This window comes from Pogona vitticeps, chromosome 2 (assembly GCF_051106095.1).
Source record: "Pogona vitticeps strain Pit_001003342236 chromosome 2, PviZW2.1, whole genome shotgun sequence".
Lineage (NCBI taxonomy): Eukaryota > Metazoa > Chordata > Lepidosauria > Squamata > Agamidae > Pogona > Pogona vitticeps.
The window spans coordinates 7,004,090-7,023,995 of NC_135784.1; the positions used below are offsets into that span (position 1 = coordinate 7,004,090).

General features: G+C 44.3%; 2 protein-coding genes across 10 annotated transcripts in view; both read left to right on the forward strand.

Moving 5' to 3' along the window:
• LOC140703822 (uncharacterized) overlaps positions 1-5,341 on the forward strand; it is a 30,926-nt gene extending 25,585 nt beyond the window's left edge. Inside the window, exon 4 of one of the 2 annotated variants that reach the window (XR_013542420.1) lies at positions 3,802-5,341. The gene's annotated coding sequence lies outside the window, so the exon portion shown is untranslated. The remainder of the gene's footprint in view (positions 1-3,801) is intronic. The other variant, XR_013542421.1, reaches the window with a different exon arrangement.
• LOC140701289 (uncharacterized) overlaps positions 1-19,906 on the forward strand; it is a 51,872-nt gene that overhangs the window by 25,481 nt on the left and 6,485 nt on the right. For 3 of the 8 annotated variants that reach the window (XM_072987511.2, XM_072987513.2, XM_072987506.2), the window contains exons 1-2: positions 9,224-9,861; positions 11,570-11,696. The gene's annotated coding sequence lies outside the window, so the exon portion shown is untranslated. Of the gene's footprint in view, positions 1-878; positions 940-9,223; positions 9,862-10,119; positions 10,265-11,569; positions 11,697-19,906 lie in introns of those variants that run through there. The other 5 variants (XM_078387118.1, XM_078387119.1, XM_072987507.2 and 2 more) reach the window with 3 other exon arrangements.

A 19,906-nucleotide genomic window follows, 5' to 3' on the forward strand; every position in this document is an offset into this window, starting at 1 on the left:
GCACCTGAGGCGGTTCTCCTCCCTTTGGAGGGGGATCTCTCAGGTTTTCTATGTGCAGACCTTTTTCAAGGCTTTGGGGGAGGCAGAAGTTCAACAGGATGGGCCGTCCCCTTCCTCTTGGTCTCCACATTGACCACAAAATTTCTTCGTGTATCAATTCAGCTGATATTTTTGCTCAGCTGAATTGATACATGAAGAAATTTTGTGGTCAGTGTGGAGACCAAGAGGAAGGGGACGGCCCATCCTGTTTTTTCCAAGGAAAGTCTTTGGGTCTGTAAACTTGTTCGTCTTCTGCCGGAGGCATGCCTTGGGTTTGGGCGGGAAAGAGAAGAGGAGTCGGTTCAGTTCTTTTAACATGAGCTCTTTTATTTTCAAAGTTACTTAGTTCAACAGTATCAAACAGATCCAACAAACTTATCTCAGGTAAAACTGTATTTCTGGTCACAAAGGGGCGCTCCTCACTGCGCAGACCATCCCACAGCGTGGGTGACGAGCCCAGTCCCCTTCGGGTGGTCGCTGGAGAAAAGAGGGACTGGGACAGATCACCTTCCGTCCCCCACGTTGGTTGTGACATTGGTCCTTCCTGCACCACCTCTTCCTGGGATAGCTCTATTAGTATTCCTTCCGTGCATCCGCTCTCAGCTACTGGTTTTTTCAGGCTAGAGGACGGCACACTGCTCTTCTGTCCTTCACACGCCCCCCCCTTCCGAGTGGGCCGTCCTCTCCTTGGGTCTGGCACCTTCCCTTTCCTGTCGGGAAAAATAATCTGTGTTAGAGTGGGCACCTCCCTTTCAATATTGAACTTCAAAGAAAAAAGGCTGAAAACTCAAATACCACCGAGTTAATCTGGGGTTGGTATCTTTCATTCTGTTCAGCCACTGGAGAGGAGCGTGGTCCATGACTAAGGTGAAAGGAGCTCCTAACAGATAATACCACAAGGTTTGCGGCTAGCGCTTCTTTTTCTATGGTGGTGTACTTCTGTTCCCTTTGGCTCAGCTTCTTACTTAAATACATCACAGGGTATTCCATCTCCCCTTTCCTTTGTGACAACACTGCACCTATCCCTCTGTCTGAAGCATCAGTCTGCACTATGAAAGGGAGACCGAAGTCAGGGGCATACCTGCTAGGTAATTTGGCCAGTATCTCCTTCAGGTGGTCAAAAGCTCGTTGTTCCTTTGGACCCCAGGAGAGTTGATTCCCTTTCCTTTTCTTAGTCAGATCTGTGAGGGGAGCAGCTACCTCTGAGAAATTCGGAACAAACTGCCTATAATACCCTGCCAATCCCAAAAATTGTTGTATTTCTTTCTTACTGAGAGGGACTGTCCAAGCCACCACCTTATCCACTTTGTCAGACACTGGTTGTATCTTTCCTCCCTCTACTTGAAATCCTAAGAACCGCACCCCCTTTCGTGCAATTTTCCACTTAGAAGGGTTTACCCATAGCCCGGCCTTGCCAAGCTCTATCAATACTCTTCTTAGGTGTTCTATGTGCTCCTCCCAACTGTTGCTGTATATCAAGATGTCATCGATGTATGCCCCGGCAAAGTCCCTTACTTGTTCCAGGACCTGGTCCATCAACCTTTGGAATGTTGCAGCCGCCCCGTGTAAACCAAATGTCATTTTTTTAAAAAATGGAAAAGGCCTTTAGGGGTAACGAAGGCAGTTTTCTCCCTGTCTTCCCCTCTAAGTGGAATCTGCCAGTAGCCCTTCGTAAGGTCTCACAAGGTCAAGTACTCCACCCTCCCCCAACCTCTCTAATAAGTCATCAATCTTAGGCATGGGGTAGGCGTCAAACTTGGACACTTCATTCAGGTGGCTGAAGTCTATACATACTCTCACTTTGCCATCAGGCTTAGGAACTAGTACCGGATAACTCCTCCAGGGGCTGCAAGATGGTTCAATGATGCCTAACTCTAACATTTCATCTATCTCTTTGTTTATGGTTTCCTTGAGGTGATGGGGCCAGGTTCTACCTCCACTCCGCATCACCACCCTATCAGGAGTGTGTATTTCATGTTGTATTAAATTGGTTTGACCTGACCGTCCAGAAAATACATTTTGGAATTCTCTCTCTAAGATCCTAAGATCTTGTCGTTGACTGTTGCTTAAACTGTCATCAATAGCAAGTTGGAGATCAGTACATAAGCAACTCTCTGTATTTGGCCCGAACTCTCCCTCTCCTACTTCTCCCCACAAGGCTTCCCTCTCTTTCCATTCCTTTAGGAGGTTCACCTGAGAAATCCCCTTCTTTTTTGTCTTGTCAGGCACAAGGATCTCATAGTCCACTGGCCCCACTTTCTGTAAGACCTCGTAAGGCCCTTGCCAAATGGCAAATAGCTTAGCGTGGTCTGCATGCATTAGTAACAGCACCTTCTGTCCCGGTGAAAACTCTCTAGGCCTGACGTTCGCATCATACCTCCTTTTTTGTCCTAGTTGGGAAACCTGCAAATGGTCTTTCACAATAGCTGATATGGTTCTTAAGTGATCTCTCATTTCTATAACATGTTGGACTGTCAATTGCACCTCGCCCTGTCCCTCCTCCCATTTCTCCTTCACTAAGTCCAAAATACCTTGGGGGTTCCTCAGTTTCTGGGCACTCGCCCTGTAAACCGTCTTTGATTGTCTCTATCGCATGTGTGCCAACCCAATCCCTTCCCAACAGCATTTCTCTAGACACTCTAAAGGTGTCACTCTTCACTGTGGGTAAAAAAACCTGATCATAATGTAGGTACTTTTGCTGAATGTAGCCCTGAGCCACAAGGCGAGCCTTCTACAGTGGTGCCTCGCTTGACGATGTTCATTCGTTCCAGCGAAATCGCTGTAGAGAGAAAACATCGTCAAACGAAATAAAAAAAACATTGAAACCCATTGAAAACCACTCAATGTGTTCTAATGGGCTGAAAACTCACCGTCCAGCGAAGATCCTCCATAGGGTCGGCCATTTTCCATGCCTGTGCAGTGAGGAATCTGTCCCTAAGCACAGCGGGGGGCCATTTTATTCAGTCGGCGGCCATTTGCTGTTTGCTGATCATCGTAAAGCGAAAATCAGTTCCCGAAGCAGGGAACCGATCATCAGAAAGCAGAAAAAACCCATTCAAACCATCGTTTTGTAATTGCAATAGCGATCGCAAAAACCTTACTGTCAAGCAGATTCATCATTAAACAGGGTAATCGTAAAGCGGGGCACGACTGTATTTAACCTCCTTATTAGTGCCCTGTTTGATCTTATACACCCATCTACAAGACCCAAAAACTCATATGCTTGAGTTCTGGCCCTTTAACACCTGCAACAGTTAAAGCCACTCTAAAGGTGTCACTCTTCACGCTGGGTGAAAAAACCTGATCATAATGCACATACTTTTGCTGAATGTAGCCCTGAGCCACAAGGCGAGCCTTCTATTTAACCTCCTTATTAGTACCCCCTTTGATCTTATACACCCATCTACAAGACCCAAAAACTCATATGCTTGAGTGCTGGCTTTCTTCCATGCACAAGTGCATATGCTATATCCTCTATAGCAGAGCTCCAAATCCTATTTAGAATATAGGAGGAGCATTTAACTGCTGCACCCGAGAAAATTTTGGCTAGATTCCCATCATATAACATTGTATCCATCATTCTTTACAACGTAGCCCCCATGTCTCTCTGCCACCCCATTTTCACTAGGACTCAATGGGATTTGTAAGCCTGTGAAAAATTCCTTTGTTCCTCAGCCACGCCCTAAACTCATTTGAGATAAACTCACCACACCAGCCAGACTGTAGAGAACCTAATTTTTGGTTAAAACTTCTCTCTACTAGTTCAACCCGGTCTCTAAACACTTGAAGAACTTCACTTTTGTGTTTCAGAAGATCCACAAAGTTGTACCTGGAATAGTCGTGAACTAAAACAAGTAACCACCTATTCTAACCTTTTGTGGGAGATAAAGAGCCTACCAAACCAGCATGAATCAGCTGAAGAGGTCTTTTAGATGCTACTTGTAGATGCAGATTTACCAGGTCAAAACTTTCCTGTTCCAGAAGGCTTTTAATTAAAATACTATCAGCTGTGGGTCCTGATGGCAATTTTTAGAGTATATATTTTAATTGTATTTTAATTGTTTTGTATTTTTATGGTATTTTAAATGTTGTAAGCCACCCAGAGACCTTTGGGTAGTGTGGGCGGCATATAAATTAAATAAATAATTTAATTTATATGCCGCATGGGCAAGTTTTGTTAACTACCCCACAACTGGCATGGCTTAGTCTTCTATGTAATAAATGTATGCATTTGTTACGCTGAGGTTTGTTATAGACATTTTGTATAGACTTCCTTTCAGTCATTACATATAAGCTGTTTTCCAACTTTCCAGTTGTAAGAGTTCTATTACCTTGCTGTAGATAATATTAACCACTGGAAAAAAATTATCTGGTAACCTGTTTTATCCAATCTTGCAACACTCAACAAATTGTGGTGTAATGCAGGTACACGCAACACATTATCAAAAATTATGCCAAGACTTTTCACCAAAACCTTCCCTTGATCTGTAACATTGGTTATTTGTCCGTCTGCCAGACTTGCTTTTGATCTGTCACACATCTCTAACTTTTGGAACATTTGTCTGTTTGCACAAAAATGATCAGAGGCTCCACTCTCTAAGACCCAGACATCCAGACTCTGATTCTCAGCTTATACAACAGATGCTTTTGAACTCAGTCCCACTTTCCTCTTCTTAGACTCAGAAGGAATGGTGCAGTTCCTCTTTAAGTGTCCTGGCTTTCCACAATGGAAACAAACTGGCGGGGTCCATGGTCTCCATAAACGACGCAAAGACATCCTAGGAAGGATCAAGACTTGATAGTATGACATGACACTGTCTCTCCTGTGAATATACCTCGCCGGCTAAATGGAGCTGAAGAAATAAATCTAGTAGCGGGTTCCGTGTTCACATGACTTGCAAGAGGCTGGCCAGGCTCCAACTTTGTTCTAAATAACCGCCTCATTAGCACCATCCTGGTTGCAGCCGTAGCTCGAAGGAACACTCCTTTGACCGCCCCCTGACACTCGTGGCTTGACTCAGCACTTCTGAGTCACACCTTTCACACAGTTTACTTACATGAGTGCATTTCATATGTTCAAGACTTTAATTTACAATATAGTGACCTATTCCATTACAAATACCTTGACATAAATTCCAAATCAAATCCCAAAAGCAGCTGGCTGGTTTTTTTGTTTGTTTTTTTTTTTATTAATTTTGCTTTGTTTTCTTAATGGTCCAATGATGGTGTCTCCTGTTCCTGAGTTGGTATTGTCTGAGAAGGTTCAGGATTGATGTATGATTAAAAATACCGTAAACCTCTAGTGAATTGTGAAGCATTTGTCTAGCTGTCTGCCCGTTCGTCTCTGCATTGATCTCAAACTCTAAACAGTTTAGGGCCTCAATATCTAGCAGAACGCCTCCTCCCACCTAGATCTGCCCAAATCACTCATTCTAGTCAAGACAGGTGGCTGAGGGGCCTGATGCCGAACGAAGACTGGAGAGAAAGAACAAGAAACTGGGCCTTCTCAGCAGTAGCCCCTCATCTCTGGAACAGTCTGCCCTCAGAAATTTGTCTGGCTCCCTCACTGGGTGATATTAATAGCAAACTCAAGACCTGGCTCTTTAGACAGGCCTTCCCTCCCGTCATTTCTTAATTTATTTCTTGCCGCCTTGAACTATATTAAAGCTGATGATTCATTGTATACTGTTATTATTTTATGGATTGCTGTTATTTGCCCATAGTAGACTTCAGTCTAGATGGGAGGGGTATACATTAAATAAATAAATAAATAAAATAAGGAAAGCATCAGATCACCTGCAGTGTTCTGGCCAAAATCTGGGGCATTTGAAGGTTTGACCTGTCAGGTTCTGAATGCCTACAGTATGTAAGGGGAAAGATTCAGTAACGCAGGAAGAGGTAAACTATGCATCTTGTTGATTATGGAATACTTTTGTCTCTATGAACAATCTAAAATAAGAAGAAAAAGAAGAGGACCGCTTCCCCATACATTGCCCAAAAACCTAATTCACCCCTTGCCCCACTCATGGTGGGTATGAGTCCTTTTGTATTGAACTAGTCCCCAACCCTCTCCCTCCTCTGGCCACAGTGGTGTGGTCCCTGAATATCAAACATGATACCAGCTCCAGGTACAAAGGTTACTCTGATCAGCCCCGTAAGGTGTAAACAAAGGATCCAAAAACTCTTGCCCAAACACTTCCCACCTGTGTACTTCAGTCCAATAATTATCACTTTGATGTACACTGTGCTGTTTGGCACATGCATCCATGTGATTCCGTCCTTATTCCAAGTTCTTGGGTGAGCTTTCTCTTCCTTTTATCCTCGTTGAACTTTTTTCAATTGTTTGGACTGCTGTCCAGTGATTAATAACACTTGAAATAGGCCTTCTTCAATTTCTGGTCTTTTCATCACTTTATAAGCACCCACCGTCCAGGTGGTCTATTGCTTAAGAAACTTAAGAAACTTAAGAAACTTAAGCAATAGACAACCTATGTGGATATTCCAGTTCTCCCATACAGGGTAGGCCACATAGCATTTCACATGGTGATAAACCAATATCATTATGTTTGTTAATCGATATTTTTATTTTATGTTGCTATAATTGTATTAATATTATTGTCAGCCGCTCAGAGTGGTATAGATGTATCAGATGGGCGGGATATAAATCAAATAAATAAATAAATAAATAAATAAATAAATAAATTCCCGAGGGGCAGTCCTGATTCTCAGTAATGAATTGTCAAGCACCTTATCCATGGCAGCTTTGTCTCCAACACTAATTTTGCTGACTGCTTTTTCGGTGTTCGATTCATTCGCTCTACCCACCCAGAGGAGGGAGTATGAAATTCCCATGTTCTTCCCACACCATCCATTATCCCCTGCAAAACCTTAAAAGTGAGATGACTCCCTTGATCTGAGTCCACTGTTTCCACTAACCCATACTGAGGTAGTATCTGCTCTAATATATTTTTTTACCACTCCAATGGCAGTTTTCTCAAAAGCTTCCTATTTATTTTCTTCCCTATCAAGCACTATCACAAATAGCTTGAGTTCCCCAGTGACTTTGTTGATGTAAGATGATCATAATCTGTTTCACAATTGGTTTTAATAACTTTGTTGGCCATCTGGGATAACTCATTTTCTGTCGTCCATTTCAATTGCTCCCAATTTTATAAATTCTCTCTGTTCTGCTTCAGAGAATTTCGGCTGTATCACAAGTTCAGGGATACGGGGTGGTGGTTAAGCTATATAATCTCCTATGGTTCTAGGGCAGCTTGTTTTGCTGCCTCACCTGTAAACTTATTCCCTCTCACCTCAAATGTACTTCCTGTTTGGTGCCCATTCATAGGTACTAATTGTCAGCATTTCTTAGCGGAAATCACAGTTTTAACAGAGTAATTCGCAGTCCAGGCAGTCCAGAAATAACTCACAGTCCAGCAGCATTTCCTTCAGCAACGTGTATTTACAGCAGTATTTACAGCAGTCTGGCAGCATAACGTGTAGAAGTGATCTTCAAGCAGGAAGATACAACTGACTGTACAATTCACACATATATACATATACAGGACCAATCAGATTACACATTGCATCATCCCTGAGTTGCATCATCCCTGAGTTGCATCAGCACTGCTGAATTATCCTGACTCAGCTTCAACACACCTGATCATTATGGATTCTCATTAATACACTCCATTCTGCTTAGGCCTGTAATTTTCCTTGACACTAATGTTATCTCTTCTGGCAACAAAAGAGCCTCCCGTACCTGCCTTATTAATTCTTCATGCACCAACTCCTTTCCTCTGCTGTTAATCAGGCCTCTTTCCCTCCGAATTTTTCCAAAGGTGTGTACCATTCCATAAGCATATCTTGAATCTGTGTGTATTGTTCCGTCTCTTGACTTCAATACATGTAAGGCCCAGTTAAGAGCACATGAGTGGCGTTCGTTATACAAGAGAAACTGGGGGCACCTTCCACGTCTTGAGACGGGGGTCGGGATGCGGCTTCTTTCCACCTCCTGGTGGGGATGCTGGCTTCCGGAGCTAAAAGTGATGCCTATTCTGATTCTCCCTCAGGCTACTGAGTAGTGTTTGATTTTTTAAAAAACTCATTTGTTAGTGGCATTTAAATCCTGCTTTTTCACCTGTGAGTTCAAGGCCTTCTACATAGTTTTTCTGCTCCCATTTTAGCTTCACGACAGTCCTGTGAGTCCTGAGAGGGACTGGCTCGAATTGTTTCATAGCTAAGAGGAGACCTGAACCTGGATAATTTTTTTAATTGTTCAGTAATATAACAAGAGATAAACAAAACACCACTAGCCTACCAATGTGAAACAAAATAATAAAGAAACACACTTATACATAACTACGTGCTCCCCTCTACCCTCGGATAAATCCAAAACCCATTCTGATGTTTCCACCTAATGCACCACACTTGGGAATACAGGTTGGATTAGGTGGTAGTTATGTTTTTAATTTATTTTACACAGGAGCTCAAGGTGGTGTGTGGGGGGCACAAACCAGTCATCTTCTCAGCACCAGCCACACTGTTACTCGAAAGCCTCATTTGTCCCCTCCTTTGGTCTCCAGAGCAAAGAGAAGAGGGGCCTGTCTAGAACCACAAGTTTCTTGTCCAGTGGCTCTGTGGACATCCTGGATGGATCATGAGGGCTGTAGCCCTGCATGTGGCAAATGTGTCATCCAAAATGGAAGGAGAGGGAGTGACTCCCATGCTGGCAGGTGACATAAGAAAAGGGGGAGACAGCTTGGTTGGGGAGAAGGGTGAGGATTTCAGGAGGGGAGGAGGAAGAAGAGGCTGAAGAAGAAGGGCCACCGGGAGGATGTTTGGAAAGACAAAGAGGAAGAGAGGAAGAGAAAGGAGGGAATGTATGATGATGAGGAAAGGGAACACAAGAGGAAAAGGAGAAAATCCCCACAGAGGGGATTTTTTACAAAGCAAGGGGGGTGCTTCTAGTCACCCGAATGAACCCTGAAGGATTAAAACAGGCAGGGAATGAGGAGATGGTGGGCGGTGAGGGGAGAGTGTCTCCTGTTTTCCCTATCACCTGTGGAACTTCTGCCTGTCACAAAGGCCATTAACTCCTTATCCCTCCGTCTATATCCTCTGTATATGTGTGTGTGTGTGTGTGAGAGAGAGAGAGCGAGAGAGAGACTTTTAGATGGAAGTGGGCGGTTGGGGGAAGGGGTTTTAGGCTGAAGAGGTGAGGGGGGCCCCCAAGAGGGGGTGCAATTCTGCCCCCTCCGCCTCTCCTCAGCCCAACCCCTGCAGAGAAAAAAGGGGGGCTCCATAAGAAGGAGCCTGGCCAGGAAAGGCGGCTGAGAAAGGGGGGGCTTGAAAGTGGGGGGGCGGTCGGTCCTCCCATGACTCGGGGTCGCCCAGAGATTTCTTGCCCCCCCACATCATCCTCACATGCCTGTCTTCGCGGGCGAGGGGGGTCGGAATCAGAAGGCTTTCCCCCCCTTGATCCGGACCCTGGAAAGAGTGACTGGAAGGTCCGTCCTTCCCACCCCACCCCCTCCCAATCAGACTCAAAGGGAGGGGGAAAGAAATTCCCCATTATTTTCCCTCCCCCCACCTTTTTTCTTGTTCTTCTTCCCCCCCCTCCGCTACTAGCTCCATTTATTTTTGGGGGGTAAGGGGAGAACATAGAGCTATGAAAGGGGGGAAGAGGTTCGCTTCGCACCGGAAGCGGAAGCTGTGCTCCTGCCTCTCCTTCCCACCCACCTCTATGGTCCCTGGGAAGGCGGCTTGCAGAGGGGGGGAGGCCTCCTCGTGAGTTTCCCCCGCATCGAGACGGAGAAGGAGGTGGGCAAGGGGGGGAGGGGGCCGGACGGGGGTGGGGTTGGAGGGGGAGGGGAGGCGGGGTTGAAGGGATTTCTGGGAAATGAAATGCAACCCCCGCCTTCCTGTTGCAGGTGGTTTGGGGTGGGCTTCCCCATGCCATCCGGAGTGCCCAATCATCCCACCCCACCCCGGGGTGCCTTTTTGTTTTCCCTCCTGGGATTTCAAGGGGGGGGCGGGGAATGGGATCCCCCTGGCCCTGGGAAGGGAGGGGGGGTCCGTGTCAGGTTTGGGGGGGGTAATAAAGGGGTTCCTAGAGAGGGTGTCATCCCAGGGAGTCTCTGCCCTTGTGGGTGAAGAAAGAATGAGGAAAGCCCAATTTTAGGTCGAGAAGGGGAAAAATAGGAGCCATAATGTGCTGAAATCTGTTAGTAGGTTTTATTATTAGGTATCTTAATGTATCGTATTAGTAGGTTTTATTATTAGGTATCTTATTGTATCGTATTTTATTTTATTGTATTTTATTACTCCTGTAAGCCGCCCCGAGTAGACTTTGTCTAGAGGGGCGGGGTAGAAGCCCAATAAAGTAAAGTAAAAAAGTAAAGAAATTCCTCGGGTGGAGAAACTGCGAGGGAAACCCAAATCCATGGTGAATAAGGCAAAGGGGGGGGGGTTGAGAAAAGGAAGGAAGTTTCGAGGAGAGCGAGGCACCCTCTTCTCCTTCCTTATCTCCACTAACAGCCAAAAAGGGAAAAGTCTTGCCCTGAGCGATCCAGTCACAGATCTTGCTGTCCTGTGTCGTCAAACGGCACAACACGGATCACCGAACCCTTGCACATGGCTCAATTGGCCCTGGGATCGCCACCAGGTAGCAGAGAGTCCCTCTGGAAATGCACCCCTCAGGCCTCAGCGGGGAGACTCCCTTCTGGGCCTGCCAGGTTTCCCTGGAAAAGTAAAGGAAAGAGACGCCAAGCCAGGGGGGGGGAGCTGACCCAGTTTTTCTCCCTGGGCGGCCAGCCCTGGCCAGGCCCTCAGCCTGAGGGAGATCGTGGGGGGCCCTCCGTGACGCCTCGCCTCAGAAAGAGCAGCTGGTGCAAGAGGGAAAATAAGCCACCTTCCCTGTGATATCGAAAGGTCTTCTGCTTTCTTTGTCCGCTGCTGTGTTGGGTAATCCATGCCATGCAGTTTGAGGACACAGGACAGCAAGATCTGTGGCTGTTTCGCTTTCCCCCCAAAGGCAGCTGTAAAGGAGAGCAGTATTAAGGAGTCATGGTAAAATCCCTTATTTCAGAGGACTGTGGAACTCCTTGCCACAACATAGAGAGGATGACATCTGGCCTAGATTCCTAGATTTTAGAAGGAAGGGACCTCCAAAGGCCAGATGCATGGGAATGGACATCAGGAGACAATTATATCTAGTGGTCTCGTGTGCACCCAGAGGCATCTGGTGGGGCCACGGGGAGATGCAGGGAGCTGGACTAAGAGGGGCCCTTGGCCTGATCCAGCACAGGGCTCTTCTGATGTTCTTACGACTGGTTGCTTATTTTTTCTCCAGGTTGGACAAACAGGGAGGTTGGTTTGGTTTGGCTCACTCACACACACCCCTTTGGTATTAGAGATCATAGATCATCATGCTGTGTGTTTTAGTACACAGTAGAGCACAAAATTGTGTAGCTGGTCAAAAAAATGGAGAGGTATAGAAGATTTTTTTACTGTGACTTTCTCCTTTCAGCTGCCAGTGACTTTTGTGGAGGTGGCCATGTGTCTCCTCCAGGGAGAATAGAATCTTCTAGATCCAGCCTAGAGATCTGTGAGTGAGGACATCGTGCTGGCGATTTTTGGGGGCCAAGTCTCTCCAGGTAAGGATCTCTTTGCCTCCTGGGCATCGATAGGGAGGTCCCTTTCCCCTACCAAAATTCTAATGACTCTAGCAAGGGTGTGCTTCCCTTCCCCTTGTAACATAATCTACCCAGATATCTGCCATTTTATCAATCCTTTACGTATTTACTTTAACAATACACTTTAGCCTGTCATTAGTAGCTATATTCCATTCTTCTTTATCCCTTTTATTTTAATTGAAAATCATGTTTCCTTTTCCAATCCTTTCTTGTCACGAATCTTGCTGCTGTTAATGTATTCCAAATTAATAACATGTTTCTTTAACTCTCCTCTAACGTCCCTTTTTCTCCTCTTACTACATTGTCTGGGGAAAAAATGTTCTCAGAGTTTGAACCTCGTTCTAATGGTTTCATATCCCACCACATTACTATATTTCCTCAAATTAGGAAGCCTCAACTCTCCTACTTTTGAGCTTCTTCTTAAACATTGCCTTTTTATCACCATTTCAAAATTAGTTTGTCTATTGAAATTTATTATTATTTAATTGCTTATATGCGACCTTTCTCCTTATAGGAGACCAAAGGCAGCTCATGTATATTAAGTTTCAGAAACAAGATAAGAAACAATATAAAGACATTTGAAGAACTACATTTGAAACGAGCATTCCTGAGATAACTTACTGCTTAAAAGCCTTCCTGAAGAGGAAGGTCTTTGCCTGATGATGGAAGGACAAGAGGGAGGGGGCCAATCTGACTTCTCAGGGCTGTGGATTTCAGAGCCTGGGAGCTGCCACCGAGAAAGTCCTGCCTCTTGTTCTCACCAAGCGAGTTTGGAAAGGTGGTAGAACCGAGAGAACCCACCACCACCCCGGTGCCCCCCAGAAGATCTTAAAAACAGAGAAGGCTCATATGGGGTGATGCAACCCTTCCAATAGCCTGGACCCAAGCCATATAGCGGCTTTAGAGGCAATGACCAGCAATTTGAATTGGGTTCAGAAACAGATTGGCAGCCTTTTATTTAAATACTTTGAATCTTTATGCCATTTTATCCTCATTAATTCTTTTTCCTGCTTTATTCAATTAAACATCATCATCTCTGACTTATGCCAATTTATCTGTGACCCTGTTATCTCTCCAAATTGTCTTCATTGTAGCTTTACTCTGCCTGTACCTCTTAATGGGTTTCCTGTGGTTAAGGATGAGTTCTCAGTGAACAACTATTCTTCACCCTATGATTAATCCTTATACCACAAATTGATTTATCTTCTCCAATAACATTTGCCATCAATTCTATATTTAAGGCAAATAATATTGGGGGGGGGGGGAAGCACGTCTCTGTCTAGTACCACAACCTAAGGGTATCTGCTCTGTTTTGCCATTGTTTCCAGATACTGTACGTTTTTCTCTGAATATGGTTTGTTTAATTTAATGAATTAATTCTGGACTGCCTTTCTCTCAGTAAGGGATCCAAGGTCACTCACAAAATATTAAAAAGAACAGAATTAAAATCATAATTTTGTTGTTGTTTAGTCGTTAAGTCATGTCCAACTTTTCGTGACCCCCATGGACCAGAGCACGCCAGGCCCTCCTGTCTTCCACTGCCTTCCGGAGTTGGGCCAAATTCATGCTGGTAGCTTCGGTGACCCTGCACAGCCATTTCGTCCTCAGTCGTCCCTTTCTCCTCTTGCCTTCACACTTTCCCAACATCAGGGACTTTTCCAGGGAGTCTTCTCTTCTCATGAGAGCCTCAGCTTCAGGATCTGTCCTTCCAGTGAACACTCGGGGTTGATTTCCTTTAATTCCTTAAGCATAATTAGTTAAACATTAAAAAAAACCAGTTAAACTATATGCTAACCAAAATGCAATTGAATAATTAAAACCAAGTGAATGTTAGTTTTTAGTTTTAAAAACTAAAATTAAAACAGGCATTCAGGAGCTCGGTCAGGATGGTTAAAAGCCTGCCTTTAAAAGGCGGGTTTTCCGCTGTTGGTAGAAGGTTAAAAGGGAGAAGAGTCAGCCTGATCAGTACTGAGGGTGGAGAGGGTCCCATAGCCTGGGAGCTGCCCTCTCTCAGGGTTCCCGCCATCTGTGCCTCTGCTGGCCATGGGACCAAGAAGAGGGCCTCCTCTGAGGAGGATCTGAAATGCTGAGAAGGCTCAGATGGGGAGCCAAGCCCAATAGGGCTTTGTAGATGATGACCAGCACTTTGAATGGAACCTAGAAACAGACTCCCCCCCACCTTGCGTCCTTCTGTCGGCAGGCAAAGACCGTCCTTTTCAAGCAGGTTTGGGAACTTCAACCAGCTCTTCCGTCTCTTTCTTCTGTTTTTCTCTAACGCTAGTCCTTCTCATAACTAGAGTATCCCATGTAATACATTTACTACATTCCTCTTTATCACTCATTGTCCATAATGCCTTTTTTTATACTACAGTGGTGCCTCGCTTAGCGATTGCCTCATTTAATGGTGTATTCACTTAGCGATGAGGTTTTAGGAGCGATCTTGTGCTCCGTTTAGTGATGTTTCCATTGGGGGAATTTTGCATAGTGATGTTCGGGACCTTGCTTCACTTAGCGATGACAGTTTAGGTCCCCCTGTTTCGCTTAACGATGTTTTTGACAGCTCCGTTTTCGCTATTTTTAAAAGGTGTTAAATTGTTTTTAAAGGGTTTTGTTGTTGTTGTTTAGTCGTGTCTGACTCTTCGTGACCCCATGGACCAGAGCACACTAGGCCCTCCTATCTTCCACTGCCTCCCGGAGGTCTGTCAATTTCATGTTGGTTGCTTCGCAGACACTGTCCAGCCATCTCATCCTCGGTCGTCCCCTTCTCCTCTTGCCGTCACACTTTCCTAACATCAGAGTGGTATCATCTGCATATCTGAGATTGTTGATATTTCTTCCAGCAATCTTAATTCCGTCTTGGGATTCCTCCAGTCCAGCCTTCCGCATGATGTATTCTGCATATAAGTTAAATAAGCCGGGGGACAATATACAGCCTTGTCGTACTCCTTTCCCAATTTTGAACCAGTCAGTTGTTCCATATCCAGTTCTAACCATTCGTTTCCGTATCGACTTCAAAGTTTTAATGCTCACTTACAAGGCCCTAAACGGTTTGGGACCTCGATACTTGGCGGAACGCCTTCACCCACCAAGTTCTACCCGGACCACCCGCGCAAGCCAGGAGGTGAGGCTGAGGAGCCTGACGCCGAGGGAGGCCCGGAGGGAGAAGACACGAAACCGGGCCTTCTCGGCGGTGGCTCCTCGCCTTTGGAACACTCTTCCTCCTGAGATTCACGCGACCCCTTCGCTGGGCACATTCAAAACCCAGCTAAAAACATGGCCCTATGCTAAGGCCTTCCCTCCTGCCAACATCTAACCAAACCTAATTATTTCTTTTCTTATCCATCTATTATTTATGATTTTATTATGTTAGCTACTTGATATTTTAGATTTATATTACTGTAATCGTATATATGTTGTTAGCCGCTCAGAATGATACTGATGTATCAGATGGGCGGGATATAAATTAAATTAATAATAATAATAATAATAATAATAATAATAATAATAATAATAATAATAATAATAATAACTATTGCTTCCTATCCTACATATAGGTTTCTCAGGAGATAGACAAGGTGGTCAGGCACTCCCATTTCTTTAAGGACTTGCCATATTTTGCTGTGGTCCACACAAAGGCTTTTGCATAGTCAATGAAGCAGAAGTAGATATTTTTCTGGAACTCTCTGGCTTTCTCCATAAACCAGCGCATGTTAGCAATTTGGTCTCGAGTTCCTCTGCCCCTTCGGAATCCAGCTTGTACTTCTGGGAGTTCTCGGTCCACATACTGCTGAAGCCTACCTTGGAGGATTTTGAGCATAACCTTGCTAGCGTGTGAAATGGGTGCAATTGTACAGTAGTTGGAGCATTCTTTGGCACTGCCTTTCTTGGGGATTGGGATGTAGACTGATCTTTTCCAAACCTCTGGCCACTGTTGCGTTTTCCAAACTTGCTGGCATATTGAATGTAGCACCTTAACAGCATAATCTTTTAAGATTTTAAATAGTTCAACTGGAATGTCATCACCTCCACTGGCCTTATTGTTAGCCAGGCTTTCTAAGGCCCACTTGACTTCACTCTCCAGGATGTCTGGCTCAAGGTCAGCAACTACATTGTCTGGGTTGTACAGGATATCCAAATCTTTCTGATATAATTCCTCTGTGTATTCTTGCCCCCTCTTCTTGACATCTTCTGCTTCTGTTAGGTCCCTCCCATTTTTGTCCTTTATCATGTCCATCTTTGCGCAAAATGTTCCTCTAATATCTCCAATTTTCCTGAACAGATCTCTGGTTTTTCCTTTTCTGTTATTTTCCTCTATTTCTTTGCATTGTTCATTTAAGAAGGCCCTCTTGTCTCTCCTTGCTATTCTTTGGAAGTCTGCATTCAATTTTCTGTAACTTTCTCTATCTCCCTTGTATTTTGTTTCCCTTCTCTTCTCTGCTATTTGTAAAGCCTCGTTGGACAGCCACTTTGCTTTCTTGCATTTCCTTTTCTTTGGGATGGTTTTTGTTGCTGCCTCCTGGACAATGTTGCGAGCCTCTATCCAAAGTTCTTCAGGCACTCTCTCCACCAAATCGAGTTCCTTAAATCTGTTCTTTACTTTCACTGTGTATTCATAAGGGATTTGGTTTATATTATACCTGAGGAGCCTAGTGGTTTTTCCTACTCTCTTCAGTTTAAGCTTGAATTTTGCTATGAGAAGCTGATGATCAGAGCCACAATCAGCTCCAGGTCTTATTTTTGCTGACTGTATAGAGCTTTTCCATCTTTGGCTGCAGAGAATATAATCCATCTGATTTCGATATTGCCCATCTGGGGATTTCCATGTACAGTGGTGCCTCGCATAGCGATGTTAATTGGTTCCAAAAAAATATCGCTACGTGAAACCATCGCTATGCGAAACACCATTTCCCATAGGAATGCATTGGAAACCGGTTAATCCGTTCCAGTTGGAACGGATTGCCGTTGTTTAGCGAAAAAACCCATAGGAAACATCGCTAAGCGAAACAATGTATCCTCCATTGGAATGTATTGAAGCTGACTCAATACATTTCAAGGGCTTTGCGAAGTCAATTTTTACAATTTTAAATGTGTCATAAAAGGGTCAAAAATGGTTTTAAATGCTTGGATTAGCTTCTGCACCCTCTAAAACGGATGCAAAAGTTAATTTGGCTTTGATCTGACTTTTCGTTAATTTTTTCTGAATTTTTTCCCCCAACTTTTGACAGCTGTCAAAATCTGACAGCTCCATTATTTCCTATGGGGGAAGAAAAAATTCACAAAAAATTAATGAAGACTCGGCAACTGTTCTAAATTCTTGGGTTCGTTAGAGGACCCCCTAAGTCGTGTGCAAACCTGATTTGGCTTTGATCTGAACTTTCATTAATTTCTTGTGAATTGTTTTCTCCCCCATAGGAAAGCATAGAGCTGTCAGATTTTGACAGGTCCATTGGTTCCTATGGGCCAAAAAAAAAAATGCACGAAAAATTAACGAAAAGTCAGATCAAAGCCAGATCAGGTTTGCACATGACTTAAGGGGTGCTCTAACGAATCCAAGCATTTAGAACCGTTTTTGACCCTTCTAAGACACTTTTTTAATTGAAAAAAGAAACATCGTTAAGTGAAGCAGGGGACCTAAAATCGCATTCGTTATGCGAAGCATGGTCCCAAACATCGCTAAGCGAAAATCGCCCATAGGAAACATCGTTATGCGATGCATATTATTTTCTAAAAAAACACATCGTTATGCGAATTCATCGCTAAACGAGGCAATCGTTAAGTGAGGCACCACTGTATAGAGTCGCCTCTTGTGTTGTTGGAGAAGAGTGTTTGTGATGACCAGCTTGTTCTCTTGACAAAACTCTATTAGCCTTTGCCCTGCTTCGTTCTGAACTCCAAGGCCAAACTTCGCTGTTATACCTTTTATCTCTTGGCTCCCTACTTTAGCATTCCAGTCCCCTAGAATGAGAAGAACATCTTTCTTTGGTGTCAGTTCTAGAAGGTGTTGTAAATCTTCATAAAATTGTTCAATTTCAGTCTCCTCAGCAATGGTAGTTGGTGCATAAACTTGGATTATTGTGATGTTGAAAGGTCTGCCTTGGATTCGTATTGACATCATTCTATCATTTTTGAGATTGTATCCCATTACAGCTTTTCCCACTCTTTTGTTGACTATGAAGACTACTCCAGGATTCTTGCCCGCAATAGTAGATATGATAATCATCTGAGCTGAATTCACCCATTCCTGTCCATTTTAGTTCGCTGATGCCCAGGATGTCGATGTTTATTCTTGTCATCTCCTGTTTGACCACCTCCAGCTTCCCAAGGTTCATAGATCTTACATTCCAGGTTCCTATGCAGTATTTTTCTTTGCAGCATTGGACTTTCCTTTCACTTCCAGGCACGTCCACAGCTGAGCGTCCTTTCGGCTTTGGCCCAACCACTTCATTAGCTCTGGAGCTACTTGTACTTGTCTTCTGCTCTTCCTCAGTAGCATATTGGACGCCGTCCGACCTGAGGGGCCCATCTTCCTGCGTCATATTTTTTAGCCTTTTGTTTCAGATCATGGAGCGTTCTTGGCAAAGATACTGGAATGGCATTGCCATTTCCTACTCCAGGTGGATTGCGTTTAGTCGGAACTCTTCACTATGTCCTGTCCGTCTTGGGTGTCCCTACACGGCATAGCCCATAACTTCTCTTAAGTTACTCAAGCCCCTTCGCCATGACAAGGCAGCAATCCATGAAGGGGTAAAAGGTGTTTGAAATCATTAGTACACTTAATAAACCCTTTGTTAAACTAATTTGGCTTCGTTCTGACTCTTTGAATTTTTGGCGATTTTTTTTCTCCCCCATTGAAATGCATTGAAAAGGTTTCAATGCATTCCAGTGGGGGAACCACGTTTCGCTTAGCGATGTTTCCTATGGCGATTTTCGCTTAAGGACGGCAATCCGTTCCCATTGGAACGGATTATCCGGTTTTCAATGCATCTCTATGGGAAAACGTGTTTCGCTTAGCGATGTTTTTCCATAGCGATGAATTTTTGGAACCAATTAACATCGTTAAGCGATGTATCTTATCATCTATATTCTTTTGGTGGAAACAACCTGCGCCCGTCTTCCATCTTTTAGCTTCCTTGTAATATTTTTTCATGAAACTTAATCCAGACCATAAGGTGTCACCCATGTGCAGAAGACACACAGTTCTTTTCTCTCTGCGGCCACCTTTGCAGTGGAGGTCGTCCAGACACTTGAGTGTTGCCTGGCTTTGGAACCGGAATGGACCAGGGCTCACAGGCTCAGTAATCTCTAAAGCCAGGATGGGCCATAGCTAGGCTGACATGGTGTTGCAGCATGTTGTCTGTGATGCGCTGGTGTAGTTCCTGTTTTGCTTTTGTATAGCCCATTAAGAAAACAGCACTTCTCGAGAGGCCCAAATTGTTTAATTTCTCATCCAGTCCCATCTGGACTGAAACATATCAGTTAGCACTAAGGGAGCCAACTTCACAGGGGTTATATATGTTCTTAAAATTCAGGGTCGTGTTAAAGCATTCCACCAAACCATTAGTTTGTGGGTGATACACTGATGTTTTTAATGGGCGAACGTTAGGCATCCCCCACAACTGCTTCAAGGTGGTGCTCATAAAATTGGATCCTTGATCTGTCAAGATTTCCCTTGGAAATCCGACTCGTGTGAAAGCTCCCATTAGTTCTTTGGCGAATGTCTTCGCATGCGTAGACCTTAATGGGATTGCTTCAGAGTAAATAAATAAATAAAGAGTACCTTGAGGCATAATCAATGATCACTAAGATCTGCGTGTGCCCAGCTGCTGATTCTGTCATCGGACCCACTATAGCTGTGCCTATCATATCCTATCAGAGGTTCTCTCCACTAGGGATAATGGAATCCGAGGAGGCCCGTGTGTGTGTGTGTGTGTGTGTCTTGAGTGTTTGACACTGTTCACATGAGCAACAAGACCTCTCTGCATTCTTCTTCAGGTTGGACCGGAAAAATCTTTGTTGTACCTGAGCCAGTGTTTTGTCCACTGCTAAATGCCCAGCCACTGGGAGATCATGAGCTAATCTTAATACTGTTGGTCACACTTTGGAAGGAACAACCAGCAATGACATATCCTTTTTGCTCCTGCCCTCTGTAGTATAAGAGCCGTCTTTTTGAC